The sequence below is a fragment of the Lagenorhynchus albirostris genome, chromosome 16 (assembly GCF_949774975.1).
Source record: "Lagenorhynchus albirostris chromosome 16, mLagAlb1.1, whole genome shotgun sequence".
NCBI classification, from domain to species: Eukaryota; Metazoa; Chordata; class Mammalia; order Artiodactyla; family Delphinidae; genus Lagenorhynchus; species Lagenorhynchus albirostris.
The window spans coordinates 45650580-45668847 of NC_083110.1; the positions used below are offsets into that span (position 1 = coordinate 45650580).

The window sequence follows — 18268 nt, forward strand, 5'->3', positions numbered from 1 at the left end:
GTTGGCAAGGATGTAGAGAAAAGAGAAGACTTTGTAGGAATGTATACTGATACAGCTACTATGGAAAAGAGTATGGATGTTCCTCAAAAAACAGGACTACCACATGATCAGCAATTTCACTTCTGGGTATTTACTCGAAGAAAATGAAAATATTTATTTGAAAAGATATATGTATCCCCATGTTTATTACAGCTTTATTTACAATAGCCAAGATATGGAAACAACCTAAGTGTCCATCAATGGATGGATGGATGGATAAAGAAGATGAATAGAATATTATTCAGCTATAAAAAAGAATGAAGTATTGCCATTTGCAACAACAGGGATGGACCTTCAGGGCATTATATTGTACTAAGTGAAACAAGTCAGACAGAGAAAGACAAGTACCATATGATCTCACTTATCTGTAGAATCTGAAAAACAAAAAAGCTCATAGATACAGAGAACAAATTAATTGTTAACAGAGGCAAGGGTGGAGGGTGGGCAAATGGGTGAAGAGAGTCAAAAGGTACAAACTTCCAGTATAAAATAAATAAGTCATGGGGATATAATGTACAGCATTGTGACTATAGTTAATAATACTGTATTGCATATTTAAAGTTTTTAAAAGAGTAAGTCTTAAAAACTGTAACTGTGTATGGTAATGAATGTTAATTAACTTTACTGTGGTGATAATTTTGCATATATACAAATATCAAATCATTATGTTGTATACCTGAAAATAAGATAATATTATATGTCAATCATACATCAATAAAAAATTAAAATAAAAAATAGTTACAACCATCACACTTTATTGAATACTTACAAAGTAGTTTTAAAACATTTGCAGGTGGTAAGTAAGCTTCCCTCTGAAAGCCCAAATCTTCATTATATCAAAGATATTAAACCATACAATTGTCCATAAATCTAATTTTTGAATTTTCTAAGTGATTTTATAATTTTTATTAACATACTTTTTTTTTTCAGGTAAATCCATGTAAAGCTTGTAGGCTGTGAGCAATGAGCCTGTACTACTTAATCAATAGTGTCCTGTCTACGTCAGATGATTTGCTAACATTGTCCCTTTACAACACACTTCATGGTAGGAATTATTTTCCTTATTTTACAGATGAAGAAACTGAGCTGAAAGAGCCTAAGGAACATTCTCAGGATCATCAGATCAGTAAAGAGCAGAGTCAAAATTCAACATGGTCTGGCCTCGGAGCACTCCATCTTTCACTTCTGCCTTTCAAGGGAATTTGGGTCTTCACAAACCTCCTTAGCTTGTATTGGAATCTAAGCATCTAACCAACATTTATTTCCTATAATTCAATGGTGAATTAGTCATCTGCCTTTGGGGCTGCCCTGTTTCATACATGGGTACCTGACTTTCAACACAGGGAGTCATAGATTTTCCTAACTACACTATAAACAACATTTGGGCACACAGAGCTAATTCTCTCACCCTTATCTTCTTCTCTCCAGCATCCAGCCTACATGCCTTGTAAAGGTGGAGGCACAATAACATTGTCAAGGAACATACAACTTTTGATAACAGTAAATGCAAAGTTCCTACGGGAAATTCAAGGAGAGCCCTTGGTCTTCTGTGAATATAATTCTATTGAGTTAAAAGTAAAATTGTTATATGAAAAATTATTGTATTTTTGCATCATAAGTTAAACTGTACAAAAACAAATGTAATCCTATCAAAGCTACCAAAACAGATTACTCCTCCTTCTCTTGAGGTTTGGGTGGAGGGAAGCAATCCCAGTAACCTCTAAAGAGAGCTTGTGTTTAGACATAGAGGAATAAGAGAAAGATGATTATTTCGGAGGGAGGAAGTCATTCTCAGGCAGGTGGGAAAATATTAAAGAGACTGTGTCTCTAAAAGACTCTAACATAATGGCATAGGTAATGCCTATTTTTCCTTAAAAGTTTTTATTTTGACATAATTTCAGACTTAAATATTGCAAGAATAGGACAAAAAATTCTATACATCCTTTTATTCTTTACCCAGATTAGCCAAATGTAAACATTTTACTGTATTTATCCTCCTCTCTTTCCTCCACCCTCTCTGTGTACACATATATAAACACACTTTCCCCCTCTGAGTTTGAAATTAAGCATGGCTCTTTGCTCCTTATTATATGAATGTGTATTTCCTAAAAGCAAGAACATCTCTTAGATAGCTATAATACAATGAACACAATCAAGAAATTAATATTGATGCAATACCATTATCTAATTGACAGACTTTGTTCATATTTTGGCAATTGTGCCAATTAAATCCTTTACAGGAAAAGAAGGTCCCAGATCATGAGTTGCCTTCAGTTATGTCTTTTTTAACCTGAGATCATTTCTTAGTATTTCTTGTGTTTTATGACAAAGATATTCTTTGAAGAGTATAGGCCAGACCATCTAGCCTTTTTCTGATGGTTCATGATTTGATTCAGGTTTGCACTTTGGGCAGGAATCAATGATGTTCTGTTTGTCTCAATGCACCGTATCAGGAGGCACTTGATGCCAGTTTGTCTCATAATGGTGAACGTTTAATTTTGATCATGTGTTCAGGTGGTAATTCCCAGGTTCCTATACTATAAAGTTATTATTTTTTCCCTTTGTAACTAGTAAGCATCCTGTGAGGGAGATATATAGCCATCTTAAAAATATTACTTTAAATCCCAGAAATTATAAATCAAATAAATACTCTTCCACCTTTTTGTTCTCATTAGATAGTATAAACTATCTGTAATCCTGAATTTTTAAGTGGTTAAAAGTCCATTGTCGCTGGAACACTCATGTGTTTTAAATGATATTAAATTAGCATATATCTATCCTATCTAAAATATGAATTTTTCCCATACATTTTTAAGGGCACAACTGCTCTCATGGTCATAGGTTAATAGATGCTCAATGAAGGATAAAACATTTCTTCTATAATCATTCTTATTTTTCTTGAAACTAGAATCCTATTCATCCAAAACAATTCAGATGGCAACTGACTGTAATTCAATATAAGGCAAGGTCTGGTGAGATGCCACTGGGGCATCCCAGTGAATATGACCAGGAGGCGTTTGGATGTACAAGTGTGGAGCACAGGAAAGAGGTCAGGGTGGAACCACTGTGCTAAGTGCTCCCATGTATTGATATGAATCTGGTACTTTCTTTTTTTCAATTAGCTTTCCACAAATGGAAGCTTTTGGTTTTTTTTAAATACAACCATCATATTAAACAGATAAAGTGAGCATGAACCAGTTTTATGGTTCAATGAAATACTACTTAGCAGTAAGAAACTACTTGAACTTAACATATGAGTCTCATCTGAATCTCACACTCATTATGAGGAGTGAAAGAAGCCAGAGTCAAAAGGTTACATCCTGTATCATTCCATTTATATGACTTGCTGGAAAGGCAAAACTATGGAGATAAAGAACAGATCAGTGGTTGCCTAGGGTTAGAGTTGGGGGTTGGATTTGACTACAAAGAGGCAGCATGAGGAAATTTTTTTGAAGGTGAGGTAAATTGCTCTGTATTTTGATTGTGGTGGTGGCTACAAAGCCCTATGGATTTGTCAAAACTCAGAGAACCATACAAGTGAAAAGTGAATTTTAATGTTTGCATATTTTTGAGTGTCCATTAAAAGGATGTTAAGCAAGGAAGTGTGTTTTACAAAGATCACCCTGGCTCCAGTGTGAAGACTGGATCAGATGCAACGAACCCCTGAGGCATGAGACTTGGTTGGGGGCTGCTGCATTCATCCAGTAAGATGTGACTATGGCCTGAACTAGGGTAGTAACAAGGGAGATGGAGAGAGTAGACAGGTTTGAGAGATACTACATGGTAGAAGCGGCAGGAGGTAAGGAGTAGGAGATATTGCTCATGTTTTTCACTTGAGCAAGTGGATGGATGGTGAGGTCATTCACCAGGAGAAGACTGGATTCAAAAGGATTTCAGAGGGAGCACAGTAGCTCAGTTCGATATGTGTTAAGGTTTGTGGTGTAATTGTAAGTTTCAAGGCAGATATTTACATGGTGTCATAGCTAAAGCAAAATATTTGTATCCTATCCAAGTAATGGTGCTGAAGGGTGACATAATGCACTATATTTATAAATTGACATTTCCAGGAACCCAAAGCAGTATATAAAAAATGCAAAGTGTGTTCTTTTCAATTCACTGAATTATTCCTCCTGGAGACATTTCCAGTTGGGGACCTGGGGCCTTTGTATATTAATTTGTTGTCCACACCCATGCTCAAAACTGACCACTAGAGTTTGAACAACAAGGGCAAGTACTTAGCTCCCTACAGTAGCTTGAATCCCTCTTTAGCTCATGCTAGTTATCAACTCCATTGACAGCAGGCTCTTTTTGCCTAAAGAAAAATTAAAAAGCCGAGTAAGGCATGTTTTTAGAAGTCCTTGAAAGCCTCTCTCCAATAATGTGGGCTAAGGTAACCTTTAATTTTACAGCTCAAGGACAACGAGGAAAAACATATCTGCCTACGTTACATAATATTTCTCAGTAGGCTTAATTATCTTTATGGTATTTAATTTTTAAGTGACTGGTTGGATTTTGTTCTCATTAGTGCTGGAAGAGTTGATATGGAGCCTACCCTGAAGAGCTAGAAATAGTCATTTTCCTTACTATCCACTTCAACAAAGCAAAAATAAGCCAATAAAGCATAGGGGTCCTCAAAGCCACAGATGACAATACTTGCTCCTTTGAGTTCTTTTAGTTGTTTCAGTTGTATAGATCTGATCTTCAAGAACGTCATGTTCCTTTTTAAAAAATTAGTAACTGGTGATATACACATAAAATTTAACATTTTAACTATTTTGAAGTGTACAGTTCAATGGCATTAAGTACATTCATATTGTTGTGCAACTATCACTGCCATCTTGTCTCTAGGATTCTTTTCATCTAGCAAACTGTAACTGTACACAATAAACAATAATTCTCTATTCCTCTCTCCCTCAACCCTACCAACCACCACTCTACTTTCTGTTGCTATAAATTTGATTACTCTAGATGACTCATATAAGTGGAATCGTACAGTATTTGTCCTTTTGTGATTGGTTTATTTCACTTAGCATAACGTCTTCAAGGTTCTTCCACATTGTAGCTTATGTCAGAATCTCCTTCCTTTTTAAGGCTGAATAGCATTCCATTGCATGCAGTATTTTGTCTATCAGTTCATATGTTGATGGACACTTGGTTGCTTATACCTTTTGGATACTGTGAATAATGTTGCTATGAACATTCTTGTACAAATATCTCTTCAAGTCTCTGTTTTTAGCTCTTTGAGGTGTATAACCAGAAGTGGAATTTTTAGATCATGAACATCACGTGCCTTAAGAAGCATGTATCTACTACTTCTGCTGAATTCTTTCTGTCCTTGACACGGTGCTGGACACACATTCAGAATTCAAAAAGTACCAATTGGTTGTGATGTATAATAATGAACCTTAAAATATTCTTGGGTTTGCATTGAGTCAATATTTAAGTATCTCTTTCCTTACCTTACAGTCTGCTCCATTCTTCACCCCAGCCCACACACAAACCATTTTCTTTACTTTTGTGTCTCTTTCTCTCCCTAGTCAGGTTCCTAAAGGAAGGGAGGAGTCTGCTATAAATATAAGGGAATGAATTAAATTCCTTAGGACAGGTGTTTTCAGTATGTCTGGGGGACCGAGCTAAATCTAAGTGGGATTCAGAGTCGGCTGTGAGGACTTGGTGATTTTTCTGACCCCTCTGGAGAGTTGTCCTTTGTGGAGGAGTAGGAGAAGGGGAACAGGGCCCAGAGGAGAAGATTTTGTGTGCATACAGGCTTATGGCAGAAGTGCAGTGATGGAGAGTACAGGATGACATCGGTTGCCTAGCCCAGACCCCAGGACCAGGTCTGATTCCTGGGAAGAAGAAAATGTATAGTTGTACAGTAAATTCATTATGTATTATATCTTTGAATGACAATGTGTTATAGGACCCAAGTAGAGCAATTCTGTGGCCAAGGTAACCACTTGAATATAATCAATTATAAACTAGTAAATTTTTTTTTAAAAGAGCACTTTATATTGTAAAAAGAATTACATTTAAGGCTATTATGTTGGGAGAAGGAGAGGCCATCAGTAAACATGACTTTGAGGTATACAGTCTCGATAGTGTGTTGAGCAATGGAAAATTGAACCATTTCAGAATTTAAGAGGAGAAAGTAGGTAAAAGGAAAAAGATAACTGATTTAGATTAGGAATATCAGGCTATTAAATGTGAAGCCATAGTTTGTATTATATCGCTATAAAAGCATATAAGAACTGATCAATATTCTATCTATAATAAACCTCTTTGTAGTACATTATGATTAAGTTTTTAAGATTTTATTATATAGTAAATAGTTACAAATCTTTCAATGTTTTAGTAGGCTTTCCTTTCCAGCCATTTAATTATCTTTGTGGCTCTCCACCAAGTTTTCTGTTTCTCTTACATTTTGGTTCATAAAATTGAATATGATACAACTCCCAAGGCTGACAAATTTTGATATTTTGACTTTTGAGTTTTCCTCAGTTCCCTGGATACACTCAAGCTGCCAAGTAGCTTTCTACAGTCCTGTAGAAAAGGACTGTAGGCTCTACTTCAAATCATAGACATTACCCCATTCTTTTGTACCACCATCCTTATGTATTGGCTTTCATCCTAAAGGTTTTTCTCCAACAGTATGATGCTTGGACTGCCACAGTCCAAGCATCATACCTTCACATGACAGTATCCCAAGAAGGAAAAAAGGGAACAAGTACATTTCACCAGTTTTATCAAAGAGAAAGAAATTCTTCAAGACGATATCCAGATAACTTTTCATTGACTAAAAATGAATCATGTGGCCACTCCTAGGTTCAGAAGAGGGTGTGGAAATGAATATCTGACAAAAATGAATGGGATTTCCAAGACTAACATAACCAATCCATAACTCATGCCTTTGATCTAAACATATGGCTTCTCTAAAACAAGTCAGGGTACTCATCGAGAAAAGTCAAGAATAGCTTTTAAATAGGCAACCAACAGTTTATAATACATTCCCCCTTTAAGAAGGGGAAACATAATACAGAGATGAAGGGTTTCCTTGATTTAGAAATCTGGTAGATAATCGAGAATACTGGATGATGAGCAAGTTGGGGTGGGGAAGAGCGGTAATTTCCATTTGCGGGCATACAAACTTTGAAATGCTTGTGATGCACTGAAGTGGATGTATCCAGGTAGATGCGGGGAAATGTGGACCTAGATCTTAGGAGAAAATTGGGTGCTGCTGAGAGATGCGAGAAGCCATCTGTGTATTTGATGGCAGTTGAAGCCATGGATTTGAATGTGACCTTCTAGGGAAAGTAAAGAAAGAGAGAAAAGAAGAGGAATTAGTGTAAAATGCCGATATTTAAAGGACGGGAAGAGAAATTTAGACCCCGAAAGCAGCTCAGGAAGCTAAGAGAGAGAGATACGAAGAAAACCAGGCCAGGGTCACGTCATGAAACTTCAGAAAGCGTTTCGAGAAAGACTGACAAATAGCATCAAATTCTGTGGAAAAGTCAAATAAAATGAAGGTGGAAAATATCAGTGATACAACTTAGACAGTTAGGACCTTATTATTTGGTAGAAGTATTTTCAATAAAATGATTTAAAAGAAGCCAAATTAAGAGAGGGTCAAGATGGTAGAGTGGGAGCACAGGGAGCTCACCTCCCCCTAGAAACACATCAAAAATATATCTACATATGGAACAATTCTCACAGGAAACAAAACTGGAAACCGGCAGAAGACCTCTCATAAAACCAAAAATGCAAAAATAATCTCCATGTAACCAAGTAGGATGGAAAATAAAAGGCATCAGAACAGGACCAGTGCCCCTGGAAGGGATCTGTGAAGGAGGGAAAGTCCACAGAGGCAGGCCCTTACTCTAGGGAGCCCCTAGAGTGCATACTCTGGACACCACAACACCTACTATCAAGGGGATAATGGACAGGATGCTCTGAGGAAAAATGTGGCTGGCATCTGTACCAAAAACAATCCTCACACCAAACATGTTGGACTCACACAGTCTATACAGGAAAGCTCCCATATAAAAACATCCCTTCAAGACCACAGGAGATAACTCTCCTAAATTCATAGAGACAGAGAAATTTAAGTAAAATGAAAAAGCAAAGGAATGACTCCCAATTAAAAGAACAAGAGAAATCCCCTGGAAGAACAAATAATGAAACAGATTCACCAGTCTACTAGACTCTGAGTTCAAAAAGGAGGTAATAAAAATGCCAAAGGAATTAGGAAAAATTATTGATGGCAATGCAGATCACTGTAACAAGGAACTAGAAACTATAAAAAAAGAACTACTCAAAATTAGATAACTCAATTGCCCAGATAAAAACCAATCTAGAAGTAATGAATAGCAGACTAAATAATGCAGAAGAATGAATAAGTGATCTGGAAGATAGAATAATGGAAATCACCCAATCAGAACAGCAGACAGAAAGATAAATGAAAGAAAAATGAAAGCAACATAAAAGATCTAAGGAGATTTGTTCAAGATGGCTGAGTAGAAGGACGTGCACTCATTCCCTCCTGCGAGAACACCAGAATCACAATTAACTGCTGAACAATCATCGACAGGAAGACACTGGAACTCACCACACATCCAGAAGATACCCCACATCCAAAGACAAAGGAGAAGCCTCAATGAGATGGTAGGAGGACCGCAATCACAATAAAATCAAACCCCATAACTGCCGGAAGGGTTGAATCACAAACTGGAGAACAATTATATCACAGAAGTCCACCCACTGGAGTGAAGGTTCTAAGCCCCACGTCAGGCTTCCCAACCTGTGGGTCTGACAACAGGAAGAGGAATTCCAAGAGAATCAGACTTTGAAGGCTAGCAGGATTTGATTGCAGGACTTTGACAGGACTGAGGGAAACAGAGACTCCACTCTTGAAGGGCACACACAAGGTACTGTGCACATGAGGACCCAGGGGTAAGAAGCAGTAACCCCATAGGAGACTGAATCAGACCTACCTGCTAGTGTTGGAGGGCCTTCTGCAGAGGACAGGGGCAGCTGGGGCTCACCAAGGGACAAGGACACTGGCAGCAGAAGTTCTGGGAAGTACTCCTTGGCCTAAACCCTCCAGGAGTCCGCCATTAGCCCCACAAAAGACCCTGCATTCTCCAGTGCTGGGTTGCCTCAGGCCAAAAAACCAACAGGAAGGGAACGCAGCCCCACCCATCAGCAGACAAGTGGACTAAAGTTTTACTGAGCTCTGCCCAACAGAGTAACACCCAGCTCTACCCAACACCAGTCCCTCCCATTAGGAAGCGTGCACAAGCCTCTTAGATAGCCTCATCCACCAGAGAGCAGACAGCAGAAGCAAGAAGAACTACAGTCCTGCAGCCTGTGGAACGAAAACCACATTCACAGAAAGATAGACAAAATGAAAAGGCAGAGGACCATGACCAGATGAAGCAACAAGATAAAATCCCAGCAAAACAACTAAATGAAGTGGACATAGGCAACCTTCCAGAAAAAGACTTCAGAATAATGACAGTGAAGATGATCCAGGACCTCAGAAAAAGAATGGAGGCAAAGATCGAGAACATGAAAGAAATGTTTAACAAAGACCTAGGAGGATTAAAGAACAAACAACTAGAAGAATTAAAGAACAAACAGAGATGCACAATACAATAACTGAAATGAAAAATACACTAGAAGGAATCAAGAGCAGAATAACTGAGGCAGAAGAACGTATAAGTGACCTGGAAGACAGAATGGTGGAATTCACTGCTGCGGAACAGAATGAAGAAAAAAGAATGAAAAGAAATGAAAACAGCCTAAGAGACCTCTGGGACAACATTAAACTCACCAACATTTGCATTATAGGGGCCGCAGAAGGAGATGAGAGATAGAAACGACCCAAGAAAATATTTGAAGAGATTATAGTCAAAAATTTCCCTAACATGGGAAAGGAAATTGCCACCTAAGTCCAGGAACCACAGAGTTCCAGGCAGGATAAACCCAAGGGAAAACACGCCAAGACACATAGTAATCAAACTGACAAAAATTAAAGACAAAGAAAAATAATTAAAAGTAACAAGGGAAAAATGACAAATAACCTTATAGGAGTTCCCCTGTACGTTAACAGCCGTTTTCTCAGCAGAAACTCTACAAGCCAGAAGGGAGTGGCATGATATGTTCAAAGTGATGAAAAGGAAGAAACTACCATCAAGATTACTGTACCTGGAAAGGATCTCATTCAGATTCACTGGAAAAATCAAAACCTTTGCCCACAAACAAAAGCTAAGAGAATTCAGCACCACCAAACCAGCTATATAACAAATGCTAAAGGAACTTCTCTAAGTGGGAAACACAAGAGAAGAAAAGGACCTACAAAAACAAACCCAAAACAATTCAGAAAATAGTAAAAGGAACATATATATTGATAATTACCTTAAATGTGAATGGGTTAAATGTTCCAATCAAAAGACACAGGGTTGCTGAATGGATACAAAAACAAGACCCATATATATGCTGTCTACAAGAGACCCACTTCAGACCTAGGGACACATACAGACTGAAAGTGAGGGGATGGAAAAAGATATTCCATGCAAATGGAAATCAAAAGAAAGCTGGAGTAGCAGTACTTATATCAGATACAATAAGCTTCAAAATAAAGAATGAGGCAAGGAAGGACACTACATAATGATGAAGGGATCAATCCAAGAGGAAGATATAACTATTATAAATATATATGCACCCAATATAGGAGCACTGCAATACATAAGGCAAATGCTAACAGCTATAAAAGAGGAAATCGACAGTAACACAATAATAGTGGAGACTTTAACACCTCACTTACACCAATGGACAGATCATCCAGAAGAAAATTAATAAGGAAACACAACCTTTAAATGACACAATAGACCAGTGAGATTTAACTGATATTTATAGGACATTCCATCCAAAAACAGCAGATTACACTTTCTTCTCAAGTGCAAACAGAACATTCTCCAGGATCACATCTTGGGTCACAATTCAAGCCTTGGTAAATTTAAGTAAACTGAAATCATATCAATTATATTTTCCAATAACAACACTATGAGATTAGAAATAAATTACCGGGAAAAAACCCATAAAAAATACAAATACATGGAGGCTAAACAATACACTACTGAATAACCAAGAGATCACTGAAGAAATCAAAGAGGAAGTCAAAAAACAAATGACAACAAAAACACATGACAAATGACAACAAAAATGAGACAAATGACAACAAAAACACGACGACCTAAAACGAATGACAACAAAAACACGACGATCCAAAACCTATGGGATGCAGCAAAAGCAGTTCTAGGAGGGAAATTTATAGCAACACAATCCTACCTCAAGAAACAAGAAAAATCACAAATAAACAATCTAACCTTACACCTAAAGGAACTAGAGAAAGAAGAACAAACAAAACCCAAAGTTAATAGAAGGAAAGAAATCATAAAGCTCAGAGCAGAAATAAATGAACTAGAAACAAAGAAAACAATGGCAAAGATCAATAAAACTAAAAGCTGGTTCTTTGAGAAGATAAACAAAATTGATAAACCACTAGCCAGACTCATCAGGAAAAAGAGGGAGAGGACTCAAATCAATAAAATTAGAAATGAAAAAGGGGAAGTTACAATGGACACCGCAGAAATACAGTATATCCTAAGAGACTACTACAAGCAACTCTATGCCAATAAAATGGACAACCTGGAAGAAATGGACAAATTCTTAGAAAGGTATAACCTTCCAAGACTGAACCAGGAAGAAATAGAAAATATGAACGGACCAATCACAAGTAATGAAATTGAAACTATGATTAAAAATCTTCCAACAAAGTCCAGGACCAGATGGTTTCACAGGTGAATTCTATCAATCATTTAGAGAAGAGCTAACACCTATCCTTCTCAAACTCTTCCAAAAATTGCAGAGGAAAGAACACTCCCAAACTCATTCTACTAGGCCACAATCACCCTGATACCAAAACCAGACAAAGTTACAGCAACAACAAAAAAATTACAGACCAATATCACTGGTGAATATAGATGCAAAAATCCTCAACAAAATACAAGCAAACAGAATCCAACAACACATTAAAAGGATCATACACCATGATCAAATAGGATTTATCCCAGGAATGCAAGAATTCTTCAATATACACAAATCAATCAATGTGATACACCATATTAACAAATTGAAGAATAAAAACCATATGATCATCTCAATAGAGGCACAAAAAGCTTTTGACAAAATTCAACACCCATTTATGATAAAAACTCTCCAGAAAGTGGGCATAGAGGGAACCTACCTCAACATAATAAAGGCCATATACAACAAACCAACAGCAAGCATCATTCTCAATGGTGAAAAACTGAAAGCATTTCCTCTAAGATCAGGAACAAGACAAGAATGTCACCTCTCACCACTATTAGTCAACATACTTTTGGAAGTCCTAGCCCTGGCATTCAGAAAAGAAAATGAAATAAAAGGAATCCAAATTGGAAAAGAAGTAAAACTGTCACTGTTTGCAGATGACATGATACTATACATAGATAATCCCAAAGATGCTACCAGAAAACTACTAGAGCTAACCAATGAATTTGGTAAAGTTGCAGGTACCAAATTGATGCACAGAAATCTCTTGCATTCCTATACACTAAGAATGAAAGGTCATAAAGAGAAATTAAGGAAACAATCCCATTCACCATTGCAACAAAAAGAATAAAACACCTAGGAATAAATCTACCTACGGAGGTAAAAGACCTGTACTCAGAAAACTATAAGACACTGATGAAATTAATCAAAGATGACACAAACAGGTGGAGAGATATACTATGTTCTTGGATTGGAAGAATCAATATTGTGAAAATGCCTATACTACCCAAAGCAATCTACAGATTCAATGCAATCCCCATCAAATTACCAATGGTATTTTTTACAGAACTAGAACAAATAATCTTAAAATTTGTATGGAGACACAAAAGACCCCAAATAGCCAAAAGAATCCTGAGGGAATAAAACAGAGCTGGAGGAATCAGACTCCCTGACTTCAGACTATACTACAAAGCTACAGTAATCAAGACAATATAGTACTGGCACAAAAACAGAAATACAGATCAATGGAACAGGATAGAAAACCCAGAGATCAACCCACACACCTATGGTCAACTAATCTATGACAAAGGAGGCAAGGATATACAATGGAGAAAAGACAGTCTCTTCAATAAGTGGTGCTGGGAAAACTGGACAGCTACATGTAAAAGTATGAAATTAGAACACTCCCTAACACCATACGGAAAAATAAACTCAAAATGGATTAAAGACCTAAATGTAAGGCCAGAAACTATTAAACTCTTAGAGGAAAACACAGAAAGAACACTCTTTGACAGAAATCACAGCAAGACCTTTTTTGACTCACTTCCTAGAATAATAGGAGTAAAAACAAAAATAAACAAATGTGACCTATTGAAACTTAAAAGCTTTTGTGCAGCAAAGTAAACCATAAACATGACAAAAAGACAACCCTCAGAATGGGAGAAAATATTTGCAAATGATTCAACAGACTAAGGATTAATCTCCAAAATATATTAACAGCTCATGCAGCTCAATATTAAAAAAACAAACAACCCAATTCAAAAATGGGCAGAAGACCTAAATAGACATCTCTCCAAAGAAGACATACAGATGGTGAAGAGGCACATGAAAAACTGCTCAACATCACTAATTATTAGAGAAATGCAAATCAAAACTACAATGAGGTATCACTTTTTACCAGTTAGAATGGGCATCATCAAAAAATTTATAAACAACAAATGCTGGAGAGGGTGTGGAGGAAAGGGAACCCTCTGGCACTGCTGAGAATGTAAATTGATACAGCCACTATGGAGAACAGTATGGAGGTTCCTTAAAAAATTCAAATAGCTGGGCTTCCCTGGTGGCGCAGTGGTTGAGAGTCTGCCTGCCAATGCAGGGGACACGGGTTCATGCCCCGGTCCGGGAGGATCCCACATGCTGCGGAGCAACTAGGCCCGTGAGCCATGGCCGCTGACCCTGCGTGGCCAGAGCCTGTGCTCTGCAACGGGAGAGGCCACAACAGTGAGAGGCCCACGTGCCGCAAAAAAAAAACAAAAAAAAAATTCAAATAGCTTTCTGCCCATAGACACCACCGAGTAAGCATCGTTGACGTCTACCCCCTCCATTGTCGTCATGTCTAAGTCAGAGTCTCCCAAAGAGCCCAAACAGCTGCGGAAGCTCTTCATCGGAGGTTTGAGCTTTGAAACAACGATGGGAGTCTGAGGAGCCATTGTGAGCAGTGGGGAGCATGCACAGACTGTGTGGTAATGAGGGATCCAAGCACCAGGCGCTCCAGAGGCTTCCGGGTTGTCATGTATGCTACTGTGGAGGAGGTGGGTGCGGCCATGAAGGCAAGGCCACACGAGGTGGATGGAAGAGTTGGGGAACCAAAGAAGGCCGTCTCAAGAGAAGATTCTCAAAGACCTGGTGGCCACTTAACTGTGAAAAAGATTTTTGTTGGTGGCATTAAAGAAGACACTGAAGAACATCAACTAAGAGATTATTTTGAACAGTATGGGAAAACTGAAGTGACTGAAATTATGATCGACCAAGGCAGTAGCAAAAAAAGAGGCTTTGCTTTCATAACCTTTGATGACCATGACTCCATAGACAAGACTGTCATTCTGAAATACCACACTGTGAATGGCCACAATTGTGAAGTAAGGAAAGCCCTATCTCAGCAAGAGATGGCTAGTGCTTCATCCAGCCAAAGAGGTCAAAGTGGTTCTGGAAGCTTTGGTGGTCATCGTGGAGGTGGTTTTGGTGGGAATGACAACTTTGGTGGTGGAGGAAACTTCAGTGGTTGAGGTGGCTTTGGTGGCAGCCATGGTGGTGGTGGCTATGGTGGCAGTGGGGATGGCTATAATGGATTTGGTAATGATGGGAGCAATTTTGGAGGTGGTGGAACCTACAATGATTTTGGCAATTACAACAATCAATTTTCCAATTTTGGACCCATGAAAGGAGGAAACTTTGGAGGCAGAAGTTCTGGCCCCTATGGTGGTGGAAGTCAGTACTTTGCCAAACCCCCAAACCAAGGTGGCTGTGGCGGTTCCAGCAGCAGCAGGAGCTGTGGCAGTGGCAGGAGGTTGTAATTACTGCCAGGAAACAAAGCTTAGCAGGAGAGGAGAGCCAGGGAAGTGACAGGGAAGCTACAGGCTACAAGGGATTTGTGAGCTCAGCCAAGCACCATGGTGGCAGGGCCTAGCTGCTACAAAGAAGACATGTTTTAGACAGTACTCACGTGTATGGGCAAAAAAACTTGAGGACTGTACTTGTGACTAATTGTATAACAGATTATCTTAGTTTCTGTTTTGTGGAAAGTGTAAAGCATTCCAACAAAGGGTTCTAATGTAGATTTTTTTTTTTTTTTGTACCCATGCTGTTGACTGCTAAGTGTAATAGTCTGATCATGACGCTGAATAAATGTGTCTTTTTATTAAATGTGCTGTGTAAAGTTAGTCTACTCTGAAGCCATTTTGGTAAACTATCCCAACAGTGTGAAGTTAGAATTCCTTCAGGGTGATGCCAGATTCCATTCAAAATTTACTTACACCCTGCTTTGGTGGAGAACCTATTGTCTTCAGAAATTTCGGTGTAGCTGAACTGACAGTTACTGTGTTGTGACCTGGAGTTCACTGTGAAAAGGGTCACCCAAGCAAAGTCATGGAGTTTTTTGGTTATTAATATGATTGTTGGCACATATCCTATGCAATATATCTAAATTGAATTATGGTACCAGATAAAGTTATAGGTGGGAATGAAGCTTGTGTATCATCCATTATCATATGTAATCAATAAATGATTTAATACCTTCTTCTTTGGAATGACAACTGTATGGATTTGGGACTGGCAGAGCTTTGGACCTTCCCTACCCACTACCCCTGATAATGTTGAATGCTACTATCACAATTCAAGTTCAAAACTCTGCCAGAGAATAGAAACCAGATGCTGGTTAATGCCACCCCATAAATCCACAAATTAGAAGTTTTCAGGAGACATTTTTAAACTGACCAGTACCAGTAAGGATTTTACTCTTAACACAAAAACAGGCTTACATTAAAGGAAAACTGTGGTTTCTCTTCTGGTTGGGTGGGTCTTTATATAGGTTTATGGAATGACACACTAGTAATTATCTATATGGAGATAAAAATTTGCTGATATGGTAAGGAACCATATTATCTACTTTAATTTATGCTAACTGCAGTTTTCCTTTAAATATGGCACAAGATGACACAACCATTCTAAAATGTTGTTTGTATAGAAAATGATTTCTAAAACTTTATAGCAGTTTACTTAATATCCAATCACTGTTATTTGTACATAGCTTCCTTTGAGCCCTCCCTTTGGTGCCCTCAGTTTCAGTGCCATTGTACTTAGTAGGATAAAGATTTGTTTATCACTAGGGAAAAAAAATTAAAATAGAATTACCATATGACCCAGCAATCCCACTACTGCGCATATACCCGGAAAAAAACATAATTCAAAAAGAGTCATGTACCACAATGTTCACTGCAGCTCTATTTACAATAGCCAGAACATGGAAGCAACCTAAGTGTCCATCAACAGATGAATGGATAAAGAAGATGTGGCACATATATACAATGGAATATTACTCAGTCATAAAAAGGAACGAAATTGGGTCATTTGTAGAGATGTGGATGGACTTAGAGACTGTCATACAGAGTGAATTGAGTCAGAAAGAGAAAAACAAATATTGTATATTAACGCATATATGTGGAATCTAGAAAAATAGTACAGATGAACTGGTTTGCAAGGCAAAAATAGAGACACAGATGTAGAGAACAATGTATGGACACCAAGGAGGGAAAGCAGGTTGGGGTGGTGGTGGTGGTGGTGGTGGGATAAATAGGAAGATTAGGATTGACATATACACACTAATATGTATAAACTAGGTAACTAATAAGATCTCCAGTATAAAAACAGAGAAATAAAATTAAATTTAAATAAATACAAGATCTATGGGATAATACAAAGCATGCCAAGTTACACATAATAGGGGCTCCAGAGGAAGAAGGAGAGAGAGAAGGGAATCAAAAATGTATTTAAGGGACTCCCCTGGGGGTGCAGCGGTTAAGAATCCACCTGCCAATGCAGGGGACACAGGTTTGAGCCCTGGTCTGGGAAGATCCCACATGCCACGGAGCAACTAAGCCTGTGCGCCACAACTACTGAGCCTGCATGCCACAACTACTGAAGCCCGTGCACCTAGAGCCTGTGCTCTATAACAAGAGAACCCACCACAATGAGATGCCCATGCACTGCAACGAAGAGTAGCCCCCACTCTCCGCAACTAGAGAAAGCCCGCACAGCAATGAAGACCCAACACAGCCAATAAATAAATAAATTCGTTAATTAATTAAAAAAATACTTTACTTAAAAAAATGTATTTAAGAAATTATGGCTGAAAAATTTCCAAACCTAAAGATGGAAACAGATATTCAGGTGCAGGAAGCACAGAGTATCCCAAACAAGATGAACCCAATTAGACCCACACCAAGATATATCATAATTAAAATAGCAATAGTTAAAGAGAGAATTCTAAAGGCAGCAAGAGAAAAACAAAGAGTCAATTACAAGGAAACCCACATAAAGCTATTAGACAATTTCTCTGCAGAAACTGTGCAGACCAAGTCTTGAAAGGGAAAAACGTGCAACCTAGGATATTCTACCCAGCAAGATTATCATTTAGAATAGAAGAAGAGATAAAGAATTCCTCAGACAAGCAAAAGCTAAAAGAATTCAACAATACTAAACCTACCCTAAAATAAAAATTGAAGGGTCTTATCTAAATAGAAAAGAAACAAAAATCTACAGGAAAGGGAAAAATCATAATAGGAAAGGCAAATATATAGTCAGGACTAAAGATCACTTAGATAAGCCAGGACATAGATTAAAAAACCATCCAAAATTTTTGTAAAAGTAATTGTAACTACAATTAAAATCAAAATAATAAACATACAGATGTAAAATAGGACATCAAAATTACAAAAGTGGGAGAGGAGAGTTAAAAATGTAGATTTTTAGAACGTGCTTGAACTATTATGACTATCAGTCTAAAGTAAGTAGATACAGTTATGGGTCAACATACTTGAAAACCAGGGAAACCACAAATCAAAAACATACAATAGTTCACAAA

The 18268-nt window shown here is 37.9% G+C and overlaps 1 pseudogene; it reads left to right on the plus strand.

Moving 5' to 3' along the window:
* The first annotated feature begins 14241 nt into the window (after nucleotides 1-14241).
* Nucleotides 14242-15203, plus strand: LOC132506927 (heterogeneous nuclear ribonucleoprotein A1-like; annotated as a pseudogene).
* The last annotated feature ends 3065 nt before the right edge of the window (nucleotides 15204-18268 follow it).